Source organism: Phoca vitulina, unplaced genomic scaffold (assembly GCF_004348235.1).
Source record: "Phoca vitulina isolate PV1807 unplaced genomic scaffold, GSC_HSeal_1.0 scaffold42, whole genome shotgun sequence".
Classification (NCBI taxonomy): Eukaryota; Metazoa; Chordata; class Mammalia; order Carnivora; family Phocidae; genus Phoca; species Phoca vitulina.
Genome location: NW_022589745.1, coordinates 277,833 through 290,825, shown reverse-complemented (window position 1 = coordinate 290,825; position 12,993 = coordinate 277,833). Strand labels below are relative to the sequence as shown.

The 12,993-nt window shown below is 41.5% G+C and overlaps 1 long non-coding RNA gene across 1 annotated transcript in view; it reads right to left on the bottom strand.

The window, feature by feature from the left end:
- The window catches only part of LOC116648251, a 10,624-nt gene extending 7,850 nt beyond the window's left edge, over positions 1-2,774 (bottom strand). Inside the window, exons 1-3 of the long non-coding RNA XR_004302481.1 lie at positions 2,456-2,774; positions 1,293-1,347; positions 600-752 (exon numbers count right to left, since the gene is read on the bottom strand). This is a non-coding gene — a long non-coding RNA (uncharacterized LOC116648251). The remainder of the gene's footprint in view (positions 1-599; positions 753-1,292; positions 1,348-2,455) is intronic.
- Positions 2,775-12,993: the final 10,219 nt, after the last annotated feature.

The following is a 12,993-nucleotide window of genomic DNA, read 5'->3' as shown; positions in this document are numbered from 1 at the left end:
GCGGGGCCGGGGCAGGTGCGGGGCCGGGGTAGGTGCGGGGCCGGCGCAGGGGCGGGTCCGGCGCAGGTGCGGGGCCGGCGCAGGGGCGGGGCCGGCGCAGGGGCGGGGCCGGGGCAGGGGCGGGGCCGGCGCAGGTGCGGGGCCGGGGCAGGTGCGGGGCCGGCGCAGGTGCGGGGCCGGGGCAGGTGCGGGGCCGACACGCGAGGGCAGCGGGGCGGGCGGCGAGAGGAGGAGCGGGCGCGGCTGTTCCTGCAGGGCCCAGGAGCAGCGTCGGAGCGACGGTAATACACACGGGCTTGAGCCACTGGAAATTGCTGATATTTGACCAGGTTCGATGCCCAAAGTATGAACTTCGTAATATTCAACTCCGTGTTTTTGACATTACTTTAGCATTTTCAGTGTTAAATAAAATTCCTATTAGTTTGTTTCTGTTTTCATATTTTATATTGTTTATTTTAATTGCTATATATCTACTTTTCCAATCACTATCGATTCTTATTTTTATTTTTGAAATTTATCTTTAAAATAACTTATTCTTTTGTATAGTGAATCATCTTATGAATTTTATATTTCTGAAATGCTTATTCTCTGTGACTCACCTTTGCCTTGTCACTTCTTTTTGTTTATTCTGTGTCTGACGTTCCAGCGTGGAACAGGAGTAGCCGTGCAGAGGGCCAGCGGTGGGGGCACTGTGAGCCTCTTCTGTCTGCCCACCCAGCCGCTCTTCCCACATCCCAGCAATCACGGCCAACCTGAAAGAAAAATAAAATCTCAGCATGGGAAATCGTATGCATATGCTTGCTGAACGCATCTGTTCTCTCCACTGATGAAAGCTCACTGGACGGCTGGGTCTGAACTGGATGGCACGCACACTCCAATCCCAACGGGCGAATACGAACGTACTGGCTCATGCGGGATGCTGACCAGCTGCAGGGGTGCAGGATTGAAAGGGCACCAGCTCTGGGAGGTAGCTCTCACACACCAGGGCAGCTGGAGGTCCAGAACGACCAGATCTTCCTCCTTGCAAAGCAAGCTGGTGACAGAGCTTTTTGTGTAAACTTTACTGTTAGCTTACTTTTTAATGTTGTGAGGGCCAAGCAAAATGCGTCTGCAAGCCAGATTTACCCCCAAAGGCACTGCTGGGCTCCATGAGAAATTACAGCATTTGCACTTTGGAGAGTCTCTTCTGCCTTGTGGAGTCCTTGGACGGTGGCTGAGCCTGAGAAAGAGGCTCCACGCCCCGGGCGATGAGGTGACAGGAATGTTACGGATCCATTGGCTTGTTGGCTCACCTTTCCTCCTGTTAGGATTCACGAAGCCACCGCTCCCATTCTTCAGCAACCAACACTGATCAAGCAGGAAGAAATGGAAGGAGAAGGAAAGAGGTAAATAGAATAAATATTTGCACCTTTCTTCAGAGTAACGCACAGAAAGGTGACAGCCAAGAAAATGCATGCTTTTTTACTTGTTGGGGACCAGACATCAGGGTGTTAAAATATTCCCTCTTGTAAGCTGGACTAACCCACATGCAAGCCCTGAAACACTCATCTAGTTTCACGTGTATCTCGTTCATAGGATTTGGTCTAAGTTGCCCGCTTCCTGTGTTTTTCCCTTGGATGAAAAGATGTGGGCAGAAGTCTACCAACTTGGATCCATGGAGACTGTGGAAGGCAGAGTGCATAAAGAATTCCAGAAAGGATGTGTGTGTCTGTCCACCTCCAGCTCTGCCCACCACCCTCTCCTCCTTCCCCGGGATCACCTGGCATGCTGGACAAATACCATCTTTAGAGTCTACCTGGGCCTTGGTCCATAGCTGAAGGCCTGTGGGCAGGAGTAGAGAAGAGAAGGGGGAAAGGTACATCTGCTTTTCTCGTAGGGGCTGATGCCTGTGCGCACACCATCTGTGGGTCTGGGTTTGTAGACCCTTTGGTGAACAGTGTGGCTGAAGGGACCCAAATTCTGAGACTGCTTATTATATCTTCTTGGAATCTCACTTTTACTCAAAGATATTGGGGGCAAATTATTTTTTAGAACAAATACATCATTTATTTGTTAAAAAGGATTATAATAAATCTTAATGATGACTTTGAGTTTGATAACTATGTTTTTATTTAAATTTAATTAGGAAGATATAGTATATCCTTAGTTTCAATAATTCATCAGTTGCATATAACGCCCAGGGTTCTCACATCACGTGCCCTCCTTAATGCCCATCACCCAATTATCCCATCCCCCCCCACCCATCTCACCTCCAGCAACCCTCAGTTTGTTTCCTATAGTTAAGAGTCTCTCATGGTTTGTCTCCCTCTCTGATTACTGAAAGGAAAGTAATCAGAGGTGGGGCAAATTACTGTGTTTGTATTTTTAAAGAGCTGTGGAATTCTGAAATAAGGGATGGAATGCATACACACTTTAATGTGATACCTAAGATTTCAAGTAATCATTGTAATGTTACCCCATGCTTCACAGCACATCCTTAGACCCTGGATTCCAGGTCACATCGGTAAACTGGTGCTCAAGAGTATCTTCTCTGCAACCAACAGGCTCTCATTATGCTCAATGAAGAGAAAACACGTTTTCTGGATTCCACACTTGTGTAAGAGAAAGTCCGGGGAAATCTTTCAACTCCGAGCTTTGCTCCTGCTAGCCCACACGATGCCTTCCAGGAGTACTTTACTGTCCATGGAGGCACGCTCCAGGGAACCTGTCAGAGTCACACAGAAGACCGGGTTTTTGGTTTTATTTACAGGAGGTCAGGCTCATGACAGCATGGCCTCTGCCTGAGGTCCTGCTTGTTCCATGTCTTCAGGCTTTTTAAAAATATTTTATTTTATTTTATTATGTTGATCACAATTAGATTTTGATGTAGTGTTCCACAATTCATTGTTTTCATATAACACCCAGTGCTCCATGCAGTACGTGCCCTCCTTAATATCCATCACCAGGCTCACCCATCCCCCCACCCCCTCCCCTCTAAAACCCTCAATTTGTTTCTTGGAGTCCATAGTCTCTCATGGTTCGTTTCCCCCTCCGATTCCGCCCCCCTTCATTTTTCCCTTCTTTCTCCTGATGTCCTCCATGCTATTCCTTATGTTCCACAAATAAGTGAAACCATATGATAATTGACTTTCTCTGCTGACTTACTTCACTTAGCATAATCTCCTCCAGTCCCATCCATGTTGATGCAAAAGTTGGGTATTCATCCTTTGTGATGGCTGAGTAATATTCCATTGTATATATGGACCACATCTTCTTTATCCATTTGTCTGTTGAAGGGCGTTTGGCTCATGTCTTCAGGCTTTGCTCAGATATTGAACTCCCAGTGTTGCTCAAAATGCCAAATTAGATCTTTTCTTAACTTCTGTGATTTGGCAATTCTCCTTACATTTCTCAATCCCTCAAATATGAACATGAGCTCCAACACTGGGGGCCCGTGTACTGACACCTTTATTCAGGAACACATTCAATGAAGTTTGAACATACCTTCTTTCCTGACATGATAGAAATAAAAAACAAGCAAGAAAATATTGCGAGCTCTGTGAGGGAGTGAAGGTGGCCCCAGGTTAGCCCCAGCCCCAGAGGAGTCACCTCTCTGCCTGGATGTCCTCGCCTGTATGATGTCTGGGATCACCTCTCTCACCTCTGTTCTAGGACAAGGCCTGTGCAATTTATGAGACTGCAAATCTTCTTTGGACTCCTCAGGGTTTTGTCATGCCAGGCAGTGAATAAGACGCCACTGAAGACCCTGTTGGTGAATTACATTCCCTCTCCCTCTCTCTCTCTGTAAACTGTGGATCCTCACTTTCTATTTGTGTCCTGTCTCCATGATTAATTAAGATGACAATCTTATTGATCAGAGCTCAGAATGAGGTTTGCTACAATGTGTATTGTATCGATGGGGCCAATAAATGCCCATTAGCCATTGATATCACAGCTGTGCTCACAGGGGTTGTGCTCATCTGTTGGCATCAGCAGGTGCCAGGCACCATGCCACTAGTCAACTGGGTGACCTTGTAGAAGACTTAACCTCTTCTTCAGGTCAAGGTCGTTTTATCCGGTAGGCACAGTTGTCCCCGGAACCACTCTAAGGCTAAAAAACAATGGCTCCAAAATGTGAAGAGAAACTACAACATTTAAATGAATAAATCTGTAATTATATGGCATTTTTCATGTTAAGCACACAAGCTGCAACACAACCCATGTGTTTCATATTCAGTGGTGCTCACTGTATGATGCTCTTGCACTGCCAGGTCTACTCTGAAGTGAGCTGAGCGCTTGGAGTCCCAGCGACTTCACAGCGGCGCTCCCCTGGGCTGGCCTTCCTCCCCATCTCTGCGGTTCTAAGTGAGCCTTTGTCTGCTCAGCTGGGAAGTCAGCCGCTCAGCCTCGGTTCTGCAGTCCCGTGGTATCTCCATCAGTCTGGAGCTAAGTGAGTCGCTGAGTTAATGTTCTAAGATGCTGTTGCTAATATCCGCACTGTTCAAAGGTGAATTCTAAAGTAAGCAGCATCTCAGCCTACTTTCTGTAATCCCAATGTTCTATCTCTATTCTTGCTTGACAAATAGCAGTTTTCAAAACCTGGATAGGAATACAGGCAGTGTGGTATAGTAGAAACAAAATGTTTAACAGTTCCATCATGATGGAAGTTTCTCTCTTCATTCCCTTAAGGGGAAAAGCATGGAATCATAAATTAGAATAATCAACTAAGGTAAATTAAGAATTCATTTGACAAATTACACTCTAGACCGATGAATTTCAATGAATTTTGTCCGACAAAAGCCATCATTTTAAAACTGAAACTGTGTTTCCCAGCGGATAGCAGGAATTGTACTGTGAGAAGGAATCACCTGCTTCAGTGCCCTGCAAACTCCTGGCCTCAGCTCCTACAGGACAAAACTGGAATGGTTTGTACCAAACCCCCCAGAGCCTGGCAGGCAAGGAGCTCAGTACACTTCATTTAAATGATTAAGTCAGTAAAAAAGAAAGGGTCATGAATGAACAGACTCTGATGTCTGAATATGGAGGTTATAAAATGTTAATATCCCAAAAGTTAAAAAAGGAAGAAGTCTTCAGCATGTCTATGTGTCTCAACCTTGGCAAATGCATTCATCTTTCTTGATCTTTGGTTCTCTAACATTGGCAAAGTAGCATCTGCCACATGGGGTGGTCATGGGAATTCAACAACACAACCTAAAATTGGCACCTGGTAGAGGTGAAAATACTCTCAGCTGTCTCTACTCCCCCACTGCCATTATTATATTCAATTTCTTTTAATATATCCAATAGTTTGTGTTAGGAAAGTCTAAAGTTGATTCCTCCAAAATGGCAAATTTTCTAAAGCTTTGGATTAAGAAAATAAATACAGGAGACAAACATAAGGAAAAAGATGCCAAAATGTCTGATGTCACAACATTATATATTACAACCTTGAAAATATGAATTATGCAAATTATGCAATATTGAAAATATCTTTAGAATTATTGATAGTATTTGTTAGAAAGTCCTCATTTTTATTGTGGTAAATATATAACATAACAAACATTTTCACCATTTGTCTGTTTACTGTTCATGGGCATTAGCACATCCATGCTGTGGTGCAACCATCCCCACCACCCACCCCCAGAACTTTCTCACGTTCTCAAACTGAAACTCTGAGTGCATTAAACCCTAACTCCCCATTCTTCCTCCTCCCAGCCCCTATTCTATTTTGCAGCCTCCATTTTACTCTCTGTCTCTATGGATTTGACTATTATAGGTACCTCAGTTAAGTGGAATTGTGTACTATGTCCTCCTGGGACTGGCTTATTTCGAGGAGCATAACTTCCTCAAGGTCCATCCATGTTGTAGCAGGTGTCAGAGTTTCCTTCCTTTTAAAGACTGATATTATCCCATTGTACTTATGTACCACACGGTGTTTATCCATCTACACATTGATGAACATTTGCACTGTTTCCACATTTTAACTATTGTGAATAATGTTGCCATGAAAATGGTGTGCAAATATCTGTTTGAGTCTCTGCTTTCAGTTCTTTAGGGTGTATAACCAGAAGTAGAATTACTGGATCATAGGATAATTCTGCATCTAATTTTTTAAGGAAACTCCATGCTGTTTTCCATTTTACATTCCCAACAATAGCACAAAGGCTTTGATTTCTCGGCATCCTTGTCAACTATTGCTATTCTCTGTTTAGTAAGAGCCATCCTAATGGGTGTCGAGGAGTATCTCATTGTGGTTTTGATTTGAATTTCCCTAACAGTTAACATTTTTGAGAATCTTTTGCTGTGTTTATTGGCTATCTGTATAGCTTCTTTGGAGAAACATCTACTCAAGTCTTTTGCCCATTTTTTAATTGGTTTGTTTGGTTTTATTACTGTTGTTGAGCTGTAGCAATTCTTTCTATATCCCAGATACTAATCTATTATCAGGTATATGATGTGCAAATATTTTCTCTCACTCTGTGGGTTGTCTTTTCATCCTGTTGGTAGTGTCCTTTGATGCACAAAAGTTTTTAATTTTAATGAAGTTCAATTTATATATTTTCCTTTTTCTGCCTCTGCTTTTGGTATAATATCCAAGAAATCACTGAAAATACAATATCATGAAGCTCCCCTCTGTTTTATTCTAAGAGTTTTATAGTTATTACATTTAGGTCTCTTTGAGTTAATTTTTTATTAAATTAATTTTTGATTAATTTTGATGGATTTCTGATCCATTTTGAGTTAATGTTTGTATATGGTGTGAGGTAAGGATCCAACTTCATTCTTTTGCATGTGGATATCCAGTTTTCCCAGCACAATTTGTTGAAGAGATTGTCCAGAAAGTCCTCACTTAAAAAAAAAAAAAAAATCTTAAAAGGAAGCATTGTTAACATTTTTCAATTTAAACACTAATTTTTATATTAAAATACAAAAATGTTTGCCATTTTTTGTGCACTTACTCTATGCCAGGTAGTATACTATAGTCTTTGCATGCATTATCTCTAAGATTCTAAAGAGGCCTGTGAGATTTATGCTTTTAACAAGTATCTCTTCTGTGTCTGATATATCGGCTACTTTTCTAAGCACTGGATTTAGCAGTGAATAAAAAGAGCAAATGAAAACCGCTGGTTTCACACAGATTAATTCTAGTGGAGGAGACATATAATAAACAAAGAAAATGTGTAGAATTACAGGTAATTGGTATGCTGAGAAAGGTAAACTAAGGAAAGGGTATAGGATTTACTGGGGTAATGAAGGGCTGCAATTCAAAATACAAGGGCCAAGCCTCAAGGGGAAGATGACTTTGAGGGAAGACTGAAATTGGTTAGGAGTTGAGCCCAGAGACACAAGGAGGAAGGGCATTCCACCTTCTGGCATCGCTCATGCTAAGAGCTTAGGGAGTCAATCCCATCCATGGTCCTTCTGGTAACAAATCACAGACAGGGTTGGAACCCAGGTCAGCTGACCCCAAAACCTTTGCTTCTTACCACTACCTCACATTAATCAGCCCATCCTCTGGGAATACTGTGAGTTGCTCAGGAAGTTGGTTAAGTCAGTGTGTTCATTGATGGCAGAGTGAAGGAATACCTTCTATTTTCTAGCAGCAAAAACAGCAGATACACTATTTCTTCTGCTTGGAGTGGCCCTTTGGCCCACTCTCCCCGAATAACCTGTATTCATCCTTCTAGTGCTGCTTCCTCAGAAAGGCCGTCCTTGACCAGTCAGCCAACTGGTAAGCCCAGAAGTGCCTCTGCTAGCTCCCTGGATGTTCCCAATCATTTTTATCACAATTCACTATTATATATTGACCTCTGCCTTCTTCTTCAGCTTCTTCCTCTATCATGAGATTGTAAATGCCTAAGGAGCAGATGCCAAACTCTGACGTGTTCCAACTGTGTATCCATGCCTGCCACTGCCCCAGGGGTGCAACAGATAATCTAGAATAATTACAGATTCAATAACAGGCACAGAAATACACAAGAGTTCAATAAGTCAAATGAAACCCTGTTGAAATATTAAACATAGGGGTCCTATCAGGTTTTTATTCCATGCAGTTGCCATACACCAAACTGTGAGCCCCACCAGGTCAGGAAGGTGCTTGTTTCTCATCTCACAGTTGCTTGCTCTATAGCACAGTGCCTGGTGAACATGACACTCGCAATGAATGCTTAATGACAGCAACATCAGGGACAGGGTTTAGGTAACTTATGTAAATCCTTAGAGTAGTGAGCCATGTTTCAAATTTTACTGCATCTGCTGTGAAATTCTATCTTCTCAACAATCACTCTTTTATATTTATACTGGAGATATTATGTAAAAAAGGTAATGTGTATTGTTGTAGAAAGAGGTAGAAATGAGGCTCCTTCATTAAGTGTTTGTCTCACCAACCACTGAGCAGATGAAGTAGCTCACTGTAGATGAAGGTGACCTGCTGGCCCAGGAGCCAGGGAGCCTGCTCTGCCCCCCGGGGGTCGTTAAGCCTCACCTCTTTGGGCCTCAGATGTCACATCCAAAGTGTTGGAGACACTGGCTGGAGTGTTTGGAGTCTGGCTGAACATCTCAAATTTTGGATGGTCCCTAAAACTCATTCCAGCTCAAAATTTCTGATTCTAATTATACTATTCTTTAAGATTCTTGGGAATATTGTCATTTGAAATATGATGTTGGTAATGTCCCAAGCCAACAAGTATTCATGAAAGAGCCTTTCCATGTGGACCATATGGATTTAAAATCTCTTTCAAGTGCAGTATTTAGATTTTGGAACAAATACAGCATTCTTTTTTGGAACAACTAAAGCACTTTTATTATATGTGCTTTGAGCATTTGTAGGCAAAAATATATGTACTTTAAAAATGAAGTGGTCTTCAGGCCTAGTGAAGCTTTGTGGCTACATCAAGGATAAATTCAAAGACATCAGTTGTGGTATGAAATGACAGACACCTAACATCGTCAAAGGCAGGAAGAGCCACATCGCAGTACAACAGTATGTGTCTAAGTTTCTCAGCCTTGGAACTATTGACATTTTGGACTGGATAGTTCTTTATTGTGGGGGCCATCCTGTGCATTGTAGGATGTTAGCAGCATCCTTGGCCTCCACCTGCTAGATGCCAACACCCTCCCCTGAGGTGTGATGACCAAAATGTCAGTGCAAAAATCACCCATGGGTAGGAGCCCCTAGTGTACATGGAATGTCCACAGGACACATGGCTTTGGAAAGAAGCCCCCCATTTACCCTCCCTTGAACCCACAAAAGTGAGCATAATATATGCCTGTAAGAACAGTAAAAAGACCATTCACTGTGGCAGACGGTTAGCGGACTACTCCAGTACCTATCTCCCAGGGAACTGAACTACACCCACATGAATAAATCAACTGCAGCAGCCTATATCTAAGATTTCAATAAAGTCCAGAGATGTTAATATATTTGCCAAATGTCACACAGTTACATCTATTTGCATAATCTATGGAAATTCACATCATCTTTCTGGATTATCAAATAAACCCAGATTTTAGACTTCTAAAATTGGAACAACTGAAGCACTTTGTCTAGACTCCTAAAATTTTAGTGGAATGCAGCAAAAGTCTTTCTCATATCCTTTGGAAATTAAAAATGTCACTGTTTCTATACACTAAAATCTCTACGCACTAAAATATTTAAAGGGTTTAAGTTCAGTCATATAAACTGAGATTTGGCGAGTAACCACAGATCAGCATGCTGTGCTGAATATAAACAGAGTTTTGACAGGACCTCCTTATCTTCCTCCCCAGTTGTCCTGCCCCTCAGCAAGTTAAGAAGGGTGTGGAGAGACACGGTGAACAGATGCAGGATGGGAAATTTCAGGGGAAAATCTGAATGCAGCTACAACACCTCTCCACCATCCCCACGTATCTCCCTCCTCCCCACCAAGCCGTGAAGAGGAGACGCTGAAAATGCACAACACCCAAGGCTGAGACGGACTTACCACAGAAGTCTGACTTGTGCAGAATCTTTTCTTACTGTATAATAGAGGAAGCCTGAGTAAAACAGTGTGCCCAGGCATGGCTTTAAACGACTGAGGACCCCCTCCACAAGAGAAGAAACTTGGAAGCGCTTAGAAAATCTCCCCCAGATTAGGAATGCAGATGGAGTACTATCCAGAAACCGCTGTCCGTCTGTCATTCTAGGGTCTTTATAGGGCTCTCATGGCTGCCAGATGCTGCCGGCTTCCTTGTCCACACAGGCTTTCTTGGGCTCTTCAGAAGCAGCCATCTCAAGCAAAACTTTGTGTTTTCAGGAAATCGGTTGTTAAAGCGTGAGGGTAGGACTGAGTCGGCCACAGTAGTTTGACCTCAGGGAGGTACAATTGTCACAGAAAAGCTCTGTAAAAGGGCAGAGAAGAATCTTGGAAACAGTGCATGTAGGGAACTGCTAGCAAGAGTTGAATAATCATCCATAAACACACTCGGAGATGTGAAGGGAAGACTGCGCACTGCTCTAGAATATGAAGTAGAAGAAAGTCATGGGAGTGAAGTGGATATTTATGGAGAACAGAAAATAGAGGAACTTTATAAAGATCTCTGGTGATACAAAGAAAGCTTGCAGGGATATAGAAGCACAATAGAAAAAAATATATAAGACACTTTCCTGAGCTGCAAAGCAGCAAATGTAGTCATTCCAGACCAAAAAAAAAAAAAAAAAATCAACCAATAGTGACAACAGATATAGTTGTGTGGACAACAAGAATAAAGAAAGAACTTAAGTTTTATTGAAATAGGATGAGAGCGAATTTGCCTACTCAGAACCCAAAATATAATTTTCCTCTTAAAGCTTAAATGTCAAAATATAATGGAATAAGGCCTACCAATGTTTGAAAGAGGACACATGACTACATGATGTTTTAATCATCAAGGTGTGTTTGATCTAATAAATAGAAATAGCAGAGTTCAAAACAATCCCACTCATGAAGCTTTCTTGAAAAATCTCCCCGGAGAGTAATTCCAATCCAGCATGACAGGAATCCAAGCGAAGAGTTCAAGAATGGAAAAATACCAGTAAGTATTGAAACCAATTAAACATAGACATGTCTAAAGAAATCTGTTTACAGAAACAGACTCAGATATCAAAAATATGTTTCAATCACAAAATATAGAATGTGAAATATAGTGACGTATGTTATGGGTGGAACTGTGCACCCTTCAAATCCATAGGCTGAAGCCCTAACTGCCAACATGACTGTAACTGGAGAGGCCTTGTGGGCTTTCACGAAGGTCAAACGAGGTCACAGAGTATGTTCCTACTCCCAGAGGACTGGTGTTCTTACAAGAATAGGAAGAACCCCAAGGAAGCACTCACAGAGGGAAGACCTGGGAGGACACAGCTCACAGAAAACACAACTCACCAAAAACCAACCTCATCCATGCCCTGATAGCCTTCCAGCCTCCAGGACCAAGAGAACATGCACGTCTATGTGCAGGCCACCAAATTCATGGTCTTTTGTGAGGGCCACGGGACAGACGAGTACAATGTGCCATAAAGTGACTCCTATTTTTAAACATAGATTTTAAGAATAGGATGTTGTCAAATTGAATGTGACAACTAGGGAACACAGGCTAAAATGATTTTAATACAAATAGCCAGTAGTATAATTATACAGTCAAAAAATAGCATCTAAAATATGGGTAAATAGTGTTTTATTATTAGTTTTAAGAAGTGGAAATAAAGCAAGCATGCAATTAACAATTCTGTAGAAAATAAGGACAGCAGTCTGAACAATAAAACAAAAATAAAGAGTCAGAAGACAGAAATATAATGAATTATATAATTCAAATGTTAATCTTTAAAAATAAACAATAAAATAATTATTTTCTGAGAGTATTCAATAAATAAAAGAAAATGCAAAATCACAACATTAGAAACACAGTTATGAAGAGTATTTTCCATCCTAGAAACATAAACCTTATATATTATGTATTTACTAATCTAACGTAATTATACATTTTGACCAGGTAGTATTATATCAAAAATGCAAGGATAGTTTAATACTAATATATGCACTATCAGAATTCATCACACCCCTTGGTCAAGGAAAAATATTATTTCTAGAGATCATAAAACCACCTTATAATAAAATCCAGCATCTATTTATGGGGAAAAAATCTTCCATTTATACCAAACTTGGCTTTAAAACAAATCAGTTGCAAACAATCATCAAAAACCTTAATGTCAGACTAATACAAGAAATTCATTCTTAAAAAATGAATAAACGAGGATGCTGTTTCTTAAAATTAAGAATAAACAAGGATGCCCAGTATTATCACAATTATTTAGTATAAACAATAACTACAATGAAATGTATATTCTGGCCTCTAACCCAAGGTAATGACAAAAATTATCTCCAATCCTTGCACTGACCCATGAAGGTGCCTGTATTTCCCGTTTAGTGGACACCTTCACAGGGACATGACTTGGAGAAAGTCACTCAGACGTGAACAGTAGAGCTGGGATTGAACTGGTCTAAGTCCGCTACTTTTGACCACTTGTCATTGATTTCCTTGTTCTGGGTATTCTACCTGATTCAATAAAACAAAACAAAGAAGGGGCACCTGGGTGGCTCAGTCGGTCGTGCATCCAACTCTCGGTTTCAGCTCAGGTTGTGCTCTCAGGCTCGTGGGATCCAGCCCCACATCGGGCTCCTCACTCAACAGGGAGTCTGCTTGAGAGTCTCTCTCTCCCTCTCCCTCTGCCCCTCCCCAATGTTCTCTCTCTCTCAAATCAATTATTAATTAATTTAAAAAAAGACAAAACAAGAAAGAAGCAAACATGGAAAAACAGGAGACCAAATTAGTGCAGCTTGTAGGTCATGAGACCTGTGAAGCCGAAGGGAGCCTATTGGAAATTAGTAATGAAATAAGGTGATCAGACACAAGTAAATGTGAAAAATCTCAGTGCTGGTATCAAAAAATATGATGGAAAAGACTCTTTTTATAACAGCAACAAAAAATATAAAGGACCTAGGAATGCACATTCATAAATGT